This window comes from Podarcis gaigeae (assembly GCF_964106915.1).
Source record: "Podarcis gaigeae genome assembly, chromosome: 3".
NCBI classification, from domain to species: domain Eukaryota; kingdom Metazoa; phylum Chordata; class Lepidosauria; order Squamata; family Lacertidae; genus Podarcis; species Podarcis gaigeae.
Genome location: NC_139680.1, coordinates 8,866,922 through 8,887,833, shown reverse-complemented (window position 1 = coordinate 8,887,833; position 20,912 = coordinate 8,866,922). Strand labels below are relative to the sequence as shown.

The 20,912-nt window shown below is 42.5% G+C and overlaps 1 long non-coding RNA gene across 1 annotated transcript in view; it reads right to left on the bottom strand.

Annotated features, from left to right (window-relative positions):
- Nucleotides 1–20,912, bottom strand: part of LOC310840725 — a 76,979-nt gene that overhangs the window by 36,525 nt on the left and 19,542 nt on the right. The gene's annotated exons all lie outside the window — the stretch shown is intronic.

Here is a 20,912-nt window from a genome sequence, read left to right as displayed (position 1 = left end):
TAATGCAACATCCTGTTGTCACAGTGGGCAACCATAAACCAGTGAGAAGCTCTCAAATAGATTGTGGGTGCAATTGCACTCCCCCCTAACAACCAATATTCACATACTTACTGACCCTCTAAAAAAGGTTAGTACGATAGACCTCTGTGGAAGCCATGCTGGCTGTTTTTCAGCCAGACTTGTTCTTCTGTAGAAGGGCTGAGCAGGTAAATACACAAATGACATGATCCACTCTAAACAGGTCAATATCAGGTTCTAAGGAAAACAAACGGCCAGAGGCTAGACACATAATCAGGGATGGAATTGTAGTCAGAAACCAAGCAAATCAGATCAATGAGGATCAAGAGGGCAGTGGCAGGAGACCAGACTGAGGATGGACTGGCAGTCAGAGGCCTTGTAAGGTATGAGTTTGGCTTACATTGTTACATAGGATGCAGTAAGAGTTACTGGATTTACTGAGATTTAATTCTAAGTAAACATGCATAGAGGATCAGGCTGCAACAGAAGCACACCCAACTTTCACATCACCACTGGCTCCACCTAACCTATGGACGTGGAGACTGAAGATCTGGAGATCTTTCATGCATTCAGCTGAATGTGTTTAGAATCCTCCTCATGACTGAAAATGCAATCAGGGTCCCCAGTCACAGGAAGGGCATGCAAACGATCTCCTCCAGACCTTCCCAGTCAATGCTAGAAGGTCAGGTTGGAGCCAGTGGAGATGTTGGCAGTGGCATTGGCACACATGCCCAGATGCTCCACCTCCACATATAAGCTATGTGGTGGGGATGAGAGCACCAGAAAGAGGCTGCAACAGGGATATGTGTGTGGTAGACACATAAGAGAGTCGCCCACAGTCTGCTGGTCAGGTCTCCTGAGTGAAAAAGAGAGGAATTTGGAATTTGGAATTTGGAATATTGGAATTTACCAGACAAAATGCTGGTTGCAAGCCTCTAGTATCATTTCAATGGCTTTTGTGTGGCTGAAATCCTCGGGGGACAAGTTAAAGCAAACCTATAATTGGCATCATATGCCATTGGTAAACATGACACTTAGAAAGTCTTGCCCCCACTTTACATTTGTGGCATTCACAAATATTCACATGTCCTGGATGTGTTTGTTATATCCCCTTCCAATTTCACCATAAAGCAGTGAAGAGGCATGCCAAATTGCTATAGTCATTTGCATTAGGCTCCTGAAACCCGCAAAACCGGGCAATAGCAATGTCAGCACAAAAGTGCTATTCAAGCCAGGAAGACTGGCCAAAACACAAATCTGTTCCAATTCCACAATGGACCACAGAAAGTGCTATTTACACAATATGCACCATGCCAACAAGTACATTCTGATATATCACATCCAGGAATCCTTCTGCGGGCAAAGATGATCTAGCAGAAAGCCACTATGAATATTACAATCATGTCATCAGCTAAAACAAATATATGGGTGGACACATCAAACACTGGTTTCTTTGCCACCATTTCCCATAAGCTAAAGGCAATATGTAAAAGAATTCGCCTGTTGTGGCTGTCTGTATATGAAGGGTTACAGAACCTTTTTTCAGTGTGAGATGCCATGAAAGCTATGGAGCAAAGCCATAACAGCTAAATTTGCAAATTGCATCCAGTGAGAAAACAGGAACAGGAAATGGACACTTCTCGTGGACAATGGACTTCCATAATTACATTTGTACACAAAATACAAAACGCATGCACCAAATTGTTTCAGTTTGTTAAAAAAGGAACCACACTGAACAGAGAATGACATCATGGCTTCCTTCCTTCCAAGTGATTCAAAACATAATTCTTTCCATTTCGTGTCACTGACTAGGATTCTACCATATGTGCAAAATGTGTACTAATAAGATGGTAAAAGTCAAAATCAATTGAAAATATTTTATAAAATGATAACTTTATAAAAGATCTACACAAAAATTCCTTAGGAAGTCCATATGTGTTATTGCATCACTTGAATAAGGGATATACAATATGCATTGGTAGTTTATAATGGGGAAATCCTCCTAGTTCTATGCCAATGTTCACTAACTGTGCAATCATACCCTATGTCTACTTAAAAGTAAGTCCAATGAGTTCAATAGAATTTAATCTCAGATAACTGTCTATATAAGATGGCAGCCCAACAGTACAATTCTGTGCAAGGTAAGTTCCACTATATTTGATGAGTCTTACTATCTAGCATGGGACATGGGTGGCGCTGTGGTCTAAACCACAGAGCCTAGGGCTTGCCGATCGGAAGGTTAGCGGTTCGAATCCCCGTGACAGGGTGAGCTCCCGTTGCTCGGTCCCTGCCTCTGCCAACCGAGCAGTTCGAAAGCACGTCAAAGTGCAAGTAGATAAATAGGTACCGCTCCAGCGGGAAGGTATAAGGCATTTTTGTACACTGCTCTGGTTCACCACATGCTGGCCACATGACCCAGAAGCTGTACGCCGGCTCCCTTGGCCACTAAAGCAAGATGAGTGCCGCAACCCCAGAGTTGTTCGTGACTGGACTTAACAGTCAGCGGTCCTTTTACCTTTTACTATCTAGCATAGTGGTTCTCAAACTTCTGTCGACCCACTGGACCAGTAGGACATTGATACACCACTTAATTAAAATTCCCCAAAAGCTGTAGGCTTGCCTTTCTAATGTGACCAAAAAATGTCAGATGTCATGTTTGTTCGCTTTGGTTGCAGGTTATGTTCAGTATTCAACAAGCTCCCGTATTTAATACAAATACGGACATTTAGCAAGTTGCAAAACTCCTATCTCATATCTGTGAGGTATAATGAATTCTTAGGGTCTTGTTAACCTAGTTAATAATCTGGACAAAGTCAAAATGGCCTTGATCACCACTGTCAAGTGCAGGGCTAAGTACAGATAGTCTTAAGTGTTCTGCATCCTTTCCACGGACCACCCAAATAGAAACCAGTGGTCCATGGACCACAGGTTGAGAGCCTGTGCTCTGGAAAGTATGTTTTGGATTGCAGCTTCAGTGAACAGTCACCTGGAATTATTATAGCAGTTGCAACCTACCTGATTTTTTTTTAAAAAAATAAGTGTTCATAATTTTATTCTGAATAGTAAAATCCATGCCTGAAACAAGTCAAACACTAGAAAAAAAGAATGAGGGGAAAGCCTGGGAGTGTCTACTTTGAAACCATCCCATGAGTTATTCCAGCAGAGATAACCAGGTCTATGATGTATAGAGGGTGACCCTGGAATTGTGGAAAACCAATGATGAACAAGTGAGGGTCACAGCCGGTGGGAAGTGGAACACAGCAGTAAAAACTAAAGAGCCTTTTAATGTTTTGCCTTTTAGACATTTCAATGAGCATCCTCCAGAGTTTCAGAGGCAGGGCTCTATTAGGCAGAGAAGACTTTTTTCACCTCCTCTCTTCTCAGAGGTGTTTTTTGGGGAAGGACCTGCAGGCATCAACCACCCTACCCTGTTCCCCTGATCTCCTTCCTGGGAAGACTCACCTTCTCTCTTCTCAAGTCAAAAATACCACATCATTATATGATCACTGACAAGTTTCTCTTCCATGCTTTATGTACCAATGGAATAGTGCTTTCCTCCCCAAACTACTAATTCTAATACATTAGGCACAGTGATTATGTCGCTACCGCCCAACATGGAAAGCAAGCATGTGGTTTTCACAGCTGCACAGTCGAGGCGAAATGAGAAGGGGCAGCTTTTTTAAAAAAAAAAATGTCTCTACAGCGCTGCGAAAAGAAAAGCCATATGTTATGTACAGTTAAATGCATCCTGCCCAAATATTTCAAGGAACTTCGTTAACCAACTGTGAACGTTTTGAAAGCCACACAATCACTCCAGTAAAACTACCAGTTTTAAGCACTAATGTTTCAGATACAAAGTGAAGCAGAGGTGATTGACATCTTGTTTCAGTCCCTCTTCTCTTTATCTCCACCTTTTTTATATAGTCCACATTAAATGACTTGAATTGTTTGGAGATTCTTGTGGTCACAGAACAGCTGGGGCCACCATGGAAGTTCCTTACAGAAATCTGGATGGGGGACGTCGAAAGCGGCCTCTGGGTACAAGACCACCTAAATTCTGCAATTCAGGAACTCCTACTGAATGACATGGTCCACCTGCATTTTTTCATTGTTACCTAACCCACCCCCCTGGGGTGAATTATATTCAAGAACAGTATAGTTAGCATCCTTCCTCTAGTTCAGCATATCAGGAAGAGGGAAAGATAGCTCCAGCAAAGAGTTCGTGTCCTCCAGTCCTTGCACACTCAGGATCAAATGTTAACCTCCACCTACAACAGACCCACTTTTAAATGTTAACCTTTTATCTGAATTTGTCCTTTTGCCTCTCTACTTTTCACCCCCTAAAGATGGCTATGGCACTGCTGTTGCTGCAGTCCAGTTTAATTAAAATTGAACTCTAGGAGTCCTAAGGTGACAGTAGTACATGTGAAAAGGATCTAGGGGTCTTAGAGTATCACAAGCTTAACATGAATCAGCAGTGTGATAGAAGAAGAAGAAGAGTTTGGATTTGATATCCCGCTTTATCACTACCCGAAGGAGTCTCAAAGCGGCTAACATTCTCCTTTCCCTTCCTCCCCCACAACAAACACTCTGAGGTGAGTGGGGCTGAGAGACTTCAGAGAAGTGTGACTAGCCCAAGGTCACCCACAGCTGCATGTGGAGGAGCGGAGACGCGAACTCAGTTCCCCAGATTAAGAGACTACCGCTCTTAACCACTACACCACACTGGCTCTCAGCAGCAGCAGCAAGAAAAAGAAAAAGCCAACGCTATTCTAGGCTGCATCAACAGAAGTATAGTGTCGACTCCCGATTAAGGGAAGTAATAGTACAGTTATATCCTCCCTTGGTCAGACCACACCTGGAATACTGTTCCCGCACCACAATGTAAGAAGGATTTTGACAAGCTGGAACATGTACAGAGGAGGGCAACCATGATGATCAAGGGTCTGGAAACCAAGCCTTATGAGGAATGGTTGAAGGAACTGGGTACGTTTAGCCTGGAAAAGAGAAGACTGAGAGGAGATATGATAGCCACCTTCCAATATCTCAAGGGCTGTCACATGGAAGAAGGAGCAAGCCTGTTTCCTCCTGCTCTGGAGAGCAGGACTCAAACCAATGGCTTCAAGTTGCAAGAAAGGAGTTTCTGACCAAACATCAGGAAGAACTATTATACACCAATATAAAAAAACAAACAGCAATGGATTCTGTTCTGTGTAGCTAAACCAGGGGAAGCCAATGTGATGCCCTCCTCAACTTGTGGACTTCAACACAACAGTCCCAGCCAGCCTAGGAATAGTCAGGAATTGTGGAAGTGGCAGACCAAAACATATGGGGGAATATCACATTGGCTACCCTTGGATTAATCCTAAACCGTAGAAGAAATGAAAAGGGACTTTTTTTGTCACTGAAATAATAAAGATAGTCTCCTCTCCCTCATTCTTAATGTAATCAATTCCACCTTATGATAACCACACCTGATGTAAGAGAGAATAATTACATGACCATCTGAAAGCAATTTCTAACAAGAATTGCAGATTCATAACTTAACTTCCTTAATTTTGGAATAATTTTTAACTACCTTAGTGGCATGTTTAATGGAATGACACAAGAGGTGACATGCTAAAATCACAAAGTTAGGAACTTGAAGAGAATGTTATTGTCTTTCTCAACCAACCTGGTTAACAAGAAGCTCCTGACTCCACCCAGATGCATCTATTTCAGATCCACCTAGTGACAAAAATGTAAAATCACACTCTTCACTTTAGAAGATCTCCATGCTAAAAAAAAAGGTAGATGGAACAAACCATGACACACAGCCAAACCATGGAAAGAATTATAAAATGGGACAGGAGAAACCCATTTTCTCTTACCAAGCCTTACTGGGAGAATGTCAGTTTCAACTAAGACTTAATAAATGAAGCCCCTGCCTCGTAGGTCTCCTGTCTCTATTGCTACTTGTGGGGAACTCCAAAGAGCACCAGCATTAGCCCTGCTTACTGTCTATGGTACAAGAAGAAGGCCATTCTTTGGCATGTGGGAGAGATGACTAAACAAGGCACATGATGAGCATTAAGCAAGAAAACAAACGAACACATGGAAAAAATCTTTGTGTAATAAGCAATGATTCAACAACTCTGTAAAGCCTTCAGGTTCTCTACTATGATGGAAAACAGAACAATACTATCTGTGGGAGGTAGAAGTGATCTGGAAACAAAGCAATGTGTCACCTTGTTAATGTAGATTTTCTAAGGATTACATAGGTTTATGATCCACCGAAGGGGCAACTATAACAATGGTACCATATCAAAACTCTTTCCATTTGTGTGACCTTTTCCCATGCAAGGAGTTCATTCTCTTTTTGCACGTAAAAACATCTTCCAAAAAGAGAAACATCTTAAATTAGTTGACCTATAACAATCTGACTTGAAGAAACAGCCTGTAGCAGGGAAGTGTTTACAAGTGACCTCTCAAAGCACGTTAACTTGTACCAAGAGAAGCTACATCACCTCAGAGTGCCAAGACTTAAAGTCATCTTTGCACGATAATCTTAAGCAGTGGCTTTAACAAATCTGAGAACAGAAAGCCTCTCACGTTATAAACATATAGATATAATTATATCATGAGTACAGCTAAAGGAGAGATGGGGAACCAACCTCTGTAGGTTGTTGAGACTCCCTTGACTAATTTTCAGTAATGAATCTGAATATTTTCTGTGCGTTCTTCTAGAAAGCTCAGAAAAAGAAGAAGCTAATTTAAATATGAGCAGGGGAGTGGGCAGAATGTTTAGTCATGTTTTGTAGTTTTGGCTTTAGACCTCAGTTAAAATAGTGCCATAATCTGCAGAAAAATTAATTCATTTGTCACACGCTTTCCAAGTAATCAGTCGTCAAGCTCAGTAGTTTTGCTTGGGAAAGTCTAGAACTACCAAGGTCCCGGTGGTGCTATCACAAAGCAGAAACACTAACATCATTGGACTGTGCAATCAGCTCCAAATTTGGTGGCATATTGTAAATAGGCAGTCCAGAATAGCTGGTACAGAGCAAAAGATGTGTCACTCTCATGAACATCTAATTATCATATTTATTTATTATCACGTTTTTAGTTTTACCAAGTAATGCCAAAAAATGTTCTTGAGTCAGCTACTAACTTAACATTGCAAGTTCTCAACCTCCCTTTTCACAGCAGCATTGCTCTTCTCTCTATATCATGGGTAGGCAAACTAAGGCCCAGGGGCCGGATCTAGCTCAATCACCTTCTAAATTGAGCCCACAGACAGTCCGGGAATCAGCATGTTTTTACATGAGTAGAATGTGTCCTTTTATTTAAAATGCAACTCTGGGTTATTTGTGGGGCCTGCCTGGTGTTTTTACATGAGTGGAATGTGTGCTTTTATTTAAAATGCATCTCTGGGTTATTTGTGGGGCATAGAAATTTGTTCATTTCCCCCCCCCCAAATATAGTCTGGCCCCCCACAAGGTCTGAGGGACAGTGGACCGACCCCCTGCTGAAAAAGTTTGCTGACCCCTGTTCTATATAGACACACCATGGAGGCCTTATTTACTTAGCTGGCATAAATTACAATTGCTCTTAAAGATTTCAGTGGCTCAACATGACTTGAATTTATTTATATATTTTTCTATTTTATTTCACAGCATTTATATGCCTAATGGTTGTAGAGAAAACCCTCAAAGTGGTTTGCAGGGTAGATGTGTTTGAGTCAAAGAGATCAGATGAAATTTAAAGCACCCCCCCCCAACTCTGATGACCCAAGAATCCCCCCATTATAAGCAATAATGTTTAGCCAGTTCTTGTATTGGCAACCAGATTGGTTTGGGTTTATGTTGCAAAACATACCAAAACACCTCATCATTTCCTACTTTCAACCTTGTTTTTTTCTGGGAGTAGGATCTGACCCATTGGAAAAGACGGTTCTGCCAGTCATCACTAATACAATCATTACAATTTGCTTGATAGGAATATCAATCATTGGCATGGTGGAAGGAAGAATGAACATGAATTTCCATTCCATTCACCCTAGATAAACCACAGTGACTTCACTTCATTTCCACATCAACATAAACCCGCTCACACCCATCTGCTACCACCTGGAAGAGGTTACACACTTTGATAGTCACTCTGGAAATTTCCAAGCCACAAACTGCCATGCAACCTGCTCAGACTGGCTTGTAAATAAAACCACAACCACAACACACACACACAGGATCTTCCAGGCACATTCCTTATGAAGAGTGGGCAGTGGGCCAATGGTTGACCAACTTAGACAATTTAGTAGCAAGGTTGATATGCTTGCCCTATTTGATTGTATGTCAATTTAATTTGAAACATAAAGATGTCAGACAAATCACAAGTTGTTGACATTTTGTAAGTGTTCTGTGATGATATTGGGTACTAGAAAGAGAAAGCAACCTCACTTTGTAAGGATTTTAGGAATTTTTTTGTTCCATCTCCCAAAAATAATTGTTAAAAGCTTGAGACATTTTCAAACATTGTTGGTTTCTGGTTGTCCCATTGTTATTAAAATAGTAATTTTTTCACATCACTGCAAGTATGCAAACTAGACACACACACACTTAAATTAAAAACAAAAAGGCATGTATTTACAAGATCCTAGTGGCCCAATGTGCTTTAGCTATATATTTTATTTATAAATTGTAAAAAAAAACTTACAAAAGAGTGAAATTAAAACAATGAACCAAAACATAGCAACATAGATTCCTGTGGTTCTATATTCAGCTGAAATCTTATAAGTAAAAATCAGCAGAAAAGCAAAGTCACATAAGGGCTGGCATTGAAAGAACTTCAACATTGAAAGAACCCCAACTAAACAATCATGGCAAGAAAAATTGACAGACTATGCAGAACTGACAAAACTGACATATAAGCTACAGGACAAGGATAACTGTGACTTTAAGGATGAATGGGAACCCTTTACAAAGTATCTGAAGACGCAACAAAGTGAACGGGACTCCTTGGCAGGTTTCGAATAAACATTCACAAACTTTTTATTGATAATAATCAGCTAAATAGTTTGAGGATCTATACAACTTTGTAACATGCAGAAAACAGCATTCTTAGAGAAACCAAAGACTGGAACTGAGGGAAGTCGGGGGGTGGGGGTGGGTGGGTTTTGTGTGGGAGGGAGGGAGGGAGAAAAAATTGGGGGGGGTGTGACAAGGATGATATGTTTTCGGATAATATGTTTGTTATAATTTTGAATAAAAAAAATTAAAAGAAGAAAAAGAAAAGAAAGAACTTCGTTGTTCTTTCAAAAGGTCTAGCAAGCAGCCCTTCTGGAGGGAAATACAAACAATATGAAAATACTAAGAGGCCAAGGTAAATGAGCTACTTTTGTTAGAACCTGGTATTACCTTATTTACTATACCAATAGAAGAAATATGGGAAGGGCACCTTCGGTGGAGTGGGACTTAGTATTAAAATAGACATCGTTTTTCCTTCTTTTAATTTAATATGAATGTAACTGATACATTACTGAGAAATTTTTTGGTATAGGTTTAATTTCTGTTTATGTATGTATTTCTATTAAACTTATTTATATATATAAAAAATCAACAACTGTATAGGCCTTTTTTTAAAGTCTTCAAGAGTCAAAAGTCAAAAGTGAGGATGTCGGCAGACTCTCTGCAAACTGCAACACAGGGAACTGCTTTATACTGTTTCAGAACACTGGTTCATTGAGCTCAAACTTGTGTACACTGATTGGCAAAAGCTTGCTAGGTTTCCAGGCAGGGGTCTCTCCCAGCTCTACCTGGGGAAAATGCAAGTGGCGCTGTGGTCTAAACCACTGAGCCTCTTGGGCTTTCCGATCGGAAGGTCAGCGGTTCGAATCCTTGTGACAGAGTGAGCTCCTATTGCTCTGTCCCAGCTCCTGCCAACCTAGCAGTTTGAAAGCACACCAGTGCAAGTAGAAAAATAGGTACCACTGTGGTGGGAAGGTAAGCAGTGTTTCTGTGTGCTCTGGTTTCCATCACAGTGTCCCATTGCGCCAGAAGCAGTTTAGTCATGATGGCCACATGACCCAGAAAGCTGTCTGTGTATAAACACCGGCTCCCTCAGCCTGACCTGAAAAGCGAAATGAGCGCTGCAACCCCATAGTCGCCTTTGACTGGACTTAACTGTCCAGGGGTCCTTTACTTTTTACCTTACCTGGAGACACTGGGGTTTGAACCTAGGACCTTCTGCATGCAAAGCAGTTGCTCTGTCACTAAGCTATGCCCATCCTTCCATAATCCTTCAAGCTCTTGAAACACTGAGCGACCAAAGCAATTCTTCAAAATTCACACTTCTTTGAATTTTGTAATGAAGTTCTTCGGCAAGGTAATACATACAAATATGTATATGTCAGGGTAAAGTATGCATAGAATGGATACATCAGGTGAAAATAAAGCACAAAATGCATTGTATTAGGGGATATTGCTTTACAAAATGTGTCCATGGTGCAAAATTGCATAGAAGTGATTAGGAGAAATTTGCACTCAAAGGCTAATTAATTTTCATGAGAATTTACAGAGAGAGAGAGAAGAAATGAAGTGAAAACTGGAAAAATGAGAAAATGAGAAGGGTGGGAATAGACAGATTCGCTCACCCCTATTTACATCACAAACCAATTTATGTACACTCAGAAGAAAGTCCCACTGAATTCAGTGGGACTTACTCCCACCTGGGTAATTAGGGTTAGGATCATAGCTCTTCTAATACAGCTCTTGTAATGCAATTAATTTTTTAATTTTACTTTTAACAATCCTCTATATTAGGTCCTTGTACGTTACACAACCTGATTTCAATTTTGTATCATCTCTCGATAATTAATTTCATCGTTTGTTGATTCCAGTGCTTTTCAGCTCCTCTATTACAGCTGTAACAACCGGACCATCCTTTTCATTTGCAAAACCAATACAACCTGGACCATGAGATAATTTTCTTCCTATGAGATGCCTAATCCATAGCCTTGATAGGTTTTCACAGCCAAATTGTCTGTGAATTAGCCCAAGACATGACCTTGCCGGTTGGTTTCTTGCCCCAAGACACTAAACAAGGCATCAATCTAGTGACGAATTAGGACATGCAACAGAAGCCGCCTAAACCATCTATCATCTACACTGTCCTCAAAAGGCAGAGGCATCTGTAAAACAAAGAGTTAAAACCACAAACGCATAGCTACTTCTGAGAGGTCCTGTTTTAATTATGGGTTCTATGGGAGACATATGTTTGAGGAGAAACTGAAGAGAATCAACCGGAAACCCATCAGATGGTTATTCGGCTTTTTGGTCACTGCTAACTAGTTCCAGATTACAATGAACCAAACAGCAGCCAAAGGCTACAGATCACATGGCTCGTCTCCAGAATCGTTTTTGGTAGGCATTGTTTATAGCGTCCAATTTGAACTGAACTATGCATCATGCAGTTTCTCAAGAAGAAAACGAATCTGCAGCAAGGCTGGGCCCTGGAGGATGGAGGTCCTGGCCTAAACCAGATAGGAACTTGGTCACTTTGGAGAAACAGTTCAAAAACACACAAAGACAAATACAGTCGTACCTCTACTGATGTATCCCTCTGAATATGGAATCTTTGGGTTACGGCCATGGCAAACCCAGAAGTGTATACTTCCAGGTTTCACTGTGCGCATGTGCAGAAGTGCCCTGCTTGCCATGCGCATAAACATTCAATCATGCCAGAAGCCAGCCCTTATTTATGTTATTTTCAGGGTGCGAACGGACCCCTGGAACAAATTAAGTTTGTATCTGAAGGGTCCACTGTAGATTGCTTTCTCCCTGGGTAAGGTGGACACTTGCCCATTATAAAAAAAGGTAAAAAAGAGCATACACTGATTTATATGAAAATGTATATAAATAATTGAGGGATGTGGGTGGCGCTGTGGGTTAAACCACAGAGCCTAGGACTTGCCGATCAGAAGGTCAGTGGTTCAAATCCCCACGACAGGGTGAGCTCCCATTGCTCAGTCCCTGCTCCTGCCAACCTAGCAGTTCGAAAGCACGTCCAAGTGTAAGTAGATAAATAGGTACCACTCCAGTGGTAAGGTAAATGGCGTTTCCATGCGCTGCTTTGGTACGCCAGAAGCGGCTTAGTCAGGCTGGCCACATGACCCGGAAGATGTACGCCGGCTCCCTCAGCCAGTAAAGCGAGATGAGCGCCGCAACCCCAGAGTCAGTCATGACTGGACCTAATGGTTAGGGGTCCCTTTACCTTTATAATTACTATAATTTAAAAAATAAATAAATTGTGGGGAAGACTGCGGCCAGGTGACATGTGTGTCTTCTCAGTGTGCTGCCCACATGCTAACTATTGTTAGGTAACTTCAAGGACCCTTTTCTGGTGGTTCTCTATCTTTGAACCACACCTGGATTAGACAGCCCTTCAAATAAGAGATTCCTTCAAAAGGAAGACTGAGAGGCCTTTAAATTGAGGACTGTCTTATATAGAAGAGGAGCCCTGGCCAAACTACCCCAAATAAGGGCCATACATAGCTGTGACTGAAACGATTGCTGTTTGGTTCCAGCCCAGGCTATGGGAACATAACTATGAGATCTTAAGACTGCAATCCTAAGCACACTTACCTAGAAATAAGTCCCACTTGTAAGCTACCTAACTTTAGCATGCAGAAATCTTTGAGGGGGGGGGGGACAGAAAGAAAACTTATCAAGAAGTTTTCACAGCCCCACAGTTTAGTTGAGCAACGGGGAAGGTATTCTGCAGCACTCCAAAGGTACTGCCATTATCTTTTATCTACAATCTGTGAACGGGCATGGCAGCATTTAAAGTAGTCAGTAGCTGGCTACCAGCACAGAGTAGCCCATTTAGAGAGCAGAGTACACACAAGTCTGAACAAACACCAAATATACATATATAAAAATCCTCCCACATGTTGTTTTTCTGAACTTGTGATTCATTCTGGTTGGGACCAGTGAGTGTACCGACCACATAACTGTCAGACGAGCCCATCATTCAGCCCCTAATCAGAATTTGTTTGTTTAAGGGTCCACTCAAGTTGACGCTCTGAGACTTGCAAATAAGTTTCAGCCTCTGTTCTTGGCAAAGTGTGGGTGGGAGGAGGATCAACCTGCTTTTCGCTTCAGGTGCAGCTTGGCCAACACCTTGTTGGCGTACAGCTTCCGGGTCATGTGGTCAGCATGACAAAGCCGCTTCTGGCGAACCAGAGCAGCGCACGGAAAAGCCGTTTACCTTCCCGCCAGGCCCGGTACCTATTTAATCTACTTACACTTTGACATGCTTTCAAACTGCTAGGTTGGCAGGAGAAGGGACCAAACAACAGGAGCTCACCCCATCGCGGGGATTCAAACTGCTGACCTTCTGATCGGCAAGTCCTAGGCTCTGTGGTTTAACCCACAGCGCCACCCACGTCCCTTCCTTGTCATGGAGTTTAAATGTCACGAATTAAACCAGAGGGTATCATTTGGGCATAATGGAGGAGCTAGGAATGAGAGTTGCCCATCTTGGCACGTGGTATCTCCATATAACATTTCCAAATGATACCATTATTGTGATGCAAAGAGTTCCTACACAGCTAAAATGTACTAAGCATTGCCACTGAAGTCTGGACTTCTGTTACTAACTTTTCGTAATGCATTCACCCACATGCCTCTGTAAGTTGTTGTTGGCATCTGTCCATCTTGAGACAACACGAACCTTCTGATCGGCAAGTCCTAGGCTCTGTGGTTTAACCCACAGTGCCACCCACGTCCCATGGGTACAGTGGAGACACAGGTTGATCACATCACCAATTGTTTCTGAGATGCAGAGACCTCTAAAAGTCTAGGCTACTTGCTTGTTGCGTTTGTCCTCTTCCTATTGTGTTTAAAGGCTACAATTAGGAACATAAAAAGTGGCTTTAGACTGAACCAGACTACAGGTCCGTCTAGCTCAGTATGACTGAGTAATGACTGCCAATGACTTTCCAGGGTTTCAGAGAGGAGCTCTTCCAACCCTAGCTAGGGATGCTGGGAACTGAACTAGGGACCTTCTGCGTGCAAAGTGGATGTTCTGTCACTCAACCATGACCCTTGGGAGGAGGCAGGGCTTGCGGATTTCATTCAGGCTTGCTACCTCCCCCCCCCCCAATAATTCACCCACTATTTGCACAACTTCAGATGGGGATTCACAAAACGGACCTCTCTTCCATATAGACTATGCCTTACAACACTTCTAAAATGTTTTATTTCATTCATTTATTTCATTCACCTTTCCTCCAACGGGTTCAAGGTGTATACATGCTCTCGCTTGTAACCTCACAACAACTCTTTGAGATGGAGTAGGCTAAGACATGGTCCAAGATAGCCTAAGGTGAACTGAAAGGGGAATCAGAACCCAGGCCTCCCTTGTAGTCCAACATGAACCACTATACCAGTGGTTCTCAACCTGTGGGTCCCCAGATGTTGTTGGACTACAACTCCCATCATCCTTGACCACTGGTCATGCTGACTAGGAATGATGGGAGTTGTAGTCCAACAACAGCTGGGGACCCACAGGTTGAGAATCACTGCACTATAACATTCGTATATCATGGAGAGGAATTCTAGGAACATAGGAAGTTGACTTCTACTGAGTCAGACTATTGGCCCATGAAGGTATTGGCTTCACTCATCCCTCAAAGAATAGAGTTTCCAAAAAGTCCTGTCCTGTCCTGTCCTCTCCTCATACCACTGCCACCCTCTTTACCTGAATTTTTCTTGGTATCAGACCTTGAATCTGCTAAGTTTGGTGCATGAGAAATAAATACACTGAAGGATAGAATCCAAGATCATATTTAATGCCAGCGCAGCTCCAATCTATTTTATATGGGATATTTTACTTCTTCAAGTATATGCAGTGTCAGGGAGTTACCTTTTTGCTGAGATATGCACTAGCAGAGCATTTTACTGAATCTACAAAAGTAAAAAAATACCAAAAATATTTGAGACCACAGCAATTCTAGGAATTTAGAGAAGTTAGCATTACACAGACTATTAACTTCTTTGGCATCTGGAGGCAACGTCTGACTTGTCATCTTTGCTTGACCCTGAAACAACTTAAACAACTTTCCCCATAATTGTTGCCAAGATGTCAGCATTGAATAACCACGTCTCGCTTTTCCTTTCAGGGATGAGGGGGGTATCTTTCAAAACTAATGGTCACAAAGACGAGAAATATTTAGAGAATTTGAGGAGAAACTACCCTGTCATCAGAAAGCACTCCTCACCAGAGATATATATATATATGTATATATATCTACTGGTACTCAAGCCCCAGTTCTCCAAGTGGTGAGATGTTTATGGGGTATTGTGATTTTCAAGGTATGGACTCTGCTGGAGGTTTACTGGAATTTGTGTCATGATAATAATAATAATAATAATAATAATAATAATAATAATAATAATAATAATAATAATTTATTTATATCCTGCCCTCCCCAGCCGAAGCCGGGCTCAGAGCGGCTAACAACAGTACAGTGGTACCTCAGGTTACATACACTTCAGGTTACATATGCTTCAGGTTACATACTCCACTAACCTAGATATATTACCTCAGGTTAAGAACTTTGCTTCAGGATGAGAACAGAAATCATCCTCCGGCAGCTCAGCGACAGCAGGAGGCCCCATTAGTTAAAGTGGTGCTTCAGGTTAAGAACAGTTTCAGGTTAAGAATGGACCTCCGGAACGAATTAAGTACTTAATCTGAGGTACCACTGTAAAATGATACAACATTCTAAAATCATTTCATTATAAAATCAGTTCAACTCAGATTAATGGTGACCATTGGGCTAGAGTTCTGTGAGGATTGCCAAAGGAGGGGGTCAGGCTGTGCCCTGGCCAAAGGCCTGGTGGAACAGCTCTGTCTTGCAGGCCCTGTGGAAAGATGTCAAGTCCCACAGGGCCCTAGTTTCTTGTGACAGAGCATTCCACTAGATTGGAGCCACAGCCAAAAAAGCCCTTGCTCTGGTTGAGGCCAGCCTAACTCTGTGGCCTGAGACCTCCAAGGTGTTTTTGTAAATATGCAGGTGAAGCACTTTGACAGATACCCAAAGTTCATTCCACCCCACTCAGAGATGTAAAGGCCCAGAAAAAAAGGCAGAACATTTTTTTTCCCAACTGGAAAAATTAGGTTGGAGGAAAATGAGATGTTACCTATTTTTTCCCTGGTGTTTTCCCCCATACCTTCGCATTTCTACTCACAACAGGTCATCAGAAGGAACCATAATCACCCCAAGATGCTCCCAGCTTTCTTTAGAGTATGGACTCAGTTCTTTGACTCTCCTCTGCAACTCTCCTAAACTGCCACTCTGTGGGCACTTATTTGTGTATTCAGTGATGTCCAGCATCTTCAAACTTAGGAGATAAAAGGTGACTTATAATGCAAGGTGGGATCAAGGATGAAGCAGCAGAAACAAAGAAGGTATATTGTGTACTTGTCACTTGCTATTATTTTGGTTAAACGCACAGGTACTTCCAAGCAGCTCCCACACAAAGTTCCCATCAGAATCAGAAGCCTGTGGCTGCTTGCATACTTAAACCTAAAATAGATAAAAGTCCAAGCTGTATTTAAGGTAAAGGTAAAGGGACCCCTGACCATTAGGTCCAGTCATGGCCGTCTCTGGGGTTGCTTTATTGGCCAAGGGAGCCGGGTCATGTGGCCAGCATGACTAAGCTGCTTCTGGCGAACCAGAGCAGTGCACGGAAATGCCGTTTACCTTCCCGCCAGAGTGGTACCTATTTATCTACTTGCAGTTTGACGTGCTTTCAAACTACTAGGTTGGCAGGAGCAGGGACCGAGCAACAGGAGCTCACCCTGTCATGGGGATTCGAACCGTCGACCTGCTGATTGGAAAGTCCTAGGCTCTGTGATTTAACCCACAGCGCCACCCACGTCCCATGGCACAAATTCATTCCTTAGCCATGGGCAAAGTCTCTCTCCCTCCCCACAACTTTAAATTCTATCACAACTGCATACAGCATGGTTCTGCGGGGTGGGGGACCAGAACTGAGGAGTTTGGAACTCATCACATCAAAAGCCACAGTCTACTGTTTGTGCCAAAGGTTGCCTCTGTTGAACTGTATCACTGGAGGCCACAGAATGTGCCTCAATATATGCCAAAAGGAGATATATTAGATAAACATGCAGGTCCCAGTATCCGCCCACTCATTATGGAAAAAATTCACTTATCTGAACATAAGAAATATGCCCAAATCTCACTACATGCACAGCTGTTTCAGATATCCAAGTGGCACAGTTTTTCCACTTCCTTACTTGTTTGAGCTTTGCTGGTCGATGGCAGCCATTTGGGGCAGGAACCATGGAGAAAGGGAGGCGGGTATATTGGCAAAACCTATTGGTGTTTCGCAACTTTCTGACTAGTTGCAGGACCTTAGCCAGACCTAGCAGAGTAAACGCAGAATCCACGGAAGCAATTGGCGACTTGGCTGCAGACCAGATAGACGAACCAGGAACCAGGAACTTGTACTTAGGTGTTTATTATATACAGTGGTACCTCGCATGACGAAATTAATTCGTTCTGCAAGTTTTTTCATCTTGTGAATTTTTCGTCTTGCGAAGCACGGATTCCCATAGGAATGCATTGAAAAAGAAAAAGGAAACAAACTTGCAAGATGTTTTCGTCTTGCGAAGCAAGCCCATAAGGAAATTCGTCCTGCAAAGCAACTAAAAAAACGAAAAACTCTTTCGTCTTGCGAGTTTTTCGTCTTACGAGGCATTCGTCTTGCGAGGTACCACTGTACAGTGGACTATTTACAGGAACAGATCACAGATCTTTTGCTAGCTCTCTCTGACACGACTCACAACTCCTACACTGACACAGAACTCCGAACTCACAAACTCCAAACTAACACATTCCAGTTAGTTACCCGTTAATTATCACTCCCTTGAGAGAGCTTGACCAATCAGGGAGCGGTCTCCATGTCTCTGTTATCACCAGGCAGACTTACTCCTTCAGACTGCCTTCTGGCTGTCTGCCAAACCTTAATTGACTCTGTGTGAGTAGCTGCATGTACACAGTTTCCCAACAGGGTAGAGATCAGACCAACCAGAGAGCCAGGGAAATCGGACAAATCAGTCTTTCCTTTGGCTGCAGCCATTTAAGGAAGAAACTGTGGTGGGAGAGGGGTAGAGATCACCGATTGAAAAGGTCCCCATAGGAAATAATGGAAACCATCAGCTCATTATGTGAACGCTCCCCTAACAAACAATTTTCTAGGAGTGCATTGCGTTTGAACCTGCCTGTGGTATTTTTCTAAGGCAATGGCTCCCAAACTTTCCCCCAGGGAAATTGCTGAGGTTCTTGGGACCACTTAAAATCCATAGGAATGCCACAGAGCACCTGAATGAAGCTTGTGGACCACAATTTGGGAACCTCTGATCTGATGCCTTCCTTGAATTTGTGGGAGCTGGGAAAAGCAGAGGCCGAATGTTTCTTGGCAAACAAGGGCTGGGTGAGTACTGGGTGAGTACTGCCGTCCTGCTCCACGTTTGGCTGGGCTAACCTATTTCGGTCCCACAACGCTACCAAATATTGATGTTCTCTAAGAAGAACCTAATGGGGCACACCTAACGCAAGGGCACAAAAGTTGAGGGAAGGCCTCAAAACAGAACTGCAGAACATTTCTAAATTGACCAAATGTCCTTATAAAAAGCGAGATGTCCTACGCGTTTTGGCAGCAAACATCCTCAGGAACAAAAGCGAGGCCGACCCTACTGTCGGTGAGGCAGTTGCCTCAGGCAGCAGATTTGGAGTGTCGGGAGAAGCCAGTAATTATTTAATTTATTATGTCACATTTTACTCTTGGGCAGGAAAGAGAAGTGCTTGTGAGAGTTTCTGCTTCAAGTGCCAAAAATAGCTTGGCTGGCCCTGGATAGGGATGGGACATAAATTAAACTCAGTTTGCGCATAAAGCAGAACTTACTTAATCCACATTTTCCAAACCGATACACAGCCATCCTTCAAACTTTGTACTTCTCCAAAGTTTTGTGATGCCGTTCTCCAGCCAAGAAACATGCCCAGAAATGTACATACCAATATATAAAGTGTGCATGTAAATGCATTTATTGGTAAATATAGCATACGAAAAAATGTTTTGCATGAGGGAAAGCAGTGCCGCAAAAATGTATATGTTAGCCAAAGGTGCATGCAAACATGTGTACTTTAGGTGAAATTTGCATTGAAATCTTGATTACATTTCTCAAGGACTTGAAAAATAAATTGCATACTGATTTGGAAACACGAAGAACTGAACTTAAGATTGGAAAAATGGGAAACAGAAAAAGCAGTATGGGCAGCCCATCCTTAGTTCTGGGTATTCTGTATCTTGACCTGTGGGGTTGGGGGCCACCACCTGCTGTTCCACTTGAAGAAGAAAAATGTTTTGGGCCAGCCAACTCAGGCACAAGAATGTAGCTCTTTTTTAAAAAAAGGAAACTTATATCAACTTCCAGAACCATTTTGGGGGTTATCGGTGTCCAAAGGACCACATAATGGAACAGATTATTAGCTCTTCAGCCTCAAGGGTATCTTTGCCATTCACTAAGGAATGAGTTTTGCTGGATTTGTTTCTGAAGGCCTCTATAGAAACATACTTATGCCAGAGCAAAACGCCTGTTTCTGGGGAAACTTTGCTGACTAGGCAGAGTGTTTGGTAGGGATGTGGTTCACCGGAACCCTCCACAACGTAGGCTATAAATTGCCATCATCTGATAATTGTGATCTATGAAAATATGCAGCTGCTTTTTGCTTAGAAAGAAAGTGGAGGGAAAATGAGGGAAAACGCTTTCAAGTCAAAACACCAAAATAACACACTCATGTATGTTTCTACAAAAGAAGGAATTCTTTGGCATGCCTCATTTACTCTTTGCAACCAGTTGTGAACCACAAAAGCATTTTCATTGTGTTTTCAGATCTGAATAGCGCATATGGCTTACTGCTGGCGTCTCTCAGTGGGAAGGTTTTCAAATGGTTTATGAACGCTGAAGTCTGCGTAACCACTTTATGCGCAAGATTTGTGTGTCACACCCACTATCCCCAAACACCCCATCTCAAACACACCTCCGACCCCCCCCAAAAAAAGCTTTGAAAACACACAGGAGAGCGCCCATTAGAAAGTAATATAAAATTCCAGGCATGGCTCAACATACATTAACCCTGAGAAAATATCATGAAGCGGCAAGCCCATTGGTATTTGTTAACCACTTTGACCAAACCCATCAAAACCTTGTTTGTTCACGTCAAATAAAATAGCTCATTTTAGTGGTTAACCCTACTGCCTCATCTTGGGGTTGGGGGCGGGGGGACGTCTGATGCACAAAGGTTTCAGGAATGTCTCGGATTTTAAATTGTCTGTTATAGCATTCTTTAACCATTTGCTGCTTGGGATGCGAGAATAATGAGTGGAGTTTGGGATTTTGCTTTATCATGTAGCAACAAGACGCCGACGCTGCCCCCCAAGCCTTTTCTGGTCTAATGCATAAGCCCCACTATCTCTCCTTCCAAGAAGCTGCTGTTGCCACTTCCCAGAAGAATTTGAGCAGCAATGGGGCAGACCATGCTCGTCTAAACTTATTCCAGGCCTGTAATAAGAGCATGCTGCTGTTCCTTACTGCTATCACCACTTGTCAGCAGCAAGCACAGCTTAGCTGGTAATTACAGGACTTACTCCAGCATGCCCTGAATGGGAAGATGAATTGAACTGGGCAGGCAGGGCAACAGGACTGGGAGGACCTTGGCAGGCTCACATCCATCTTTGGGATTGCTTGGCCTGCATGTATTATGGTTTCATTGCCCATACATTTCCGCTCTAAGTGAATACATTACTGCCTGGTTCCTACAGAGGGGCTGT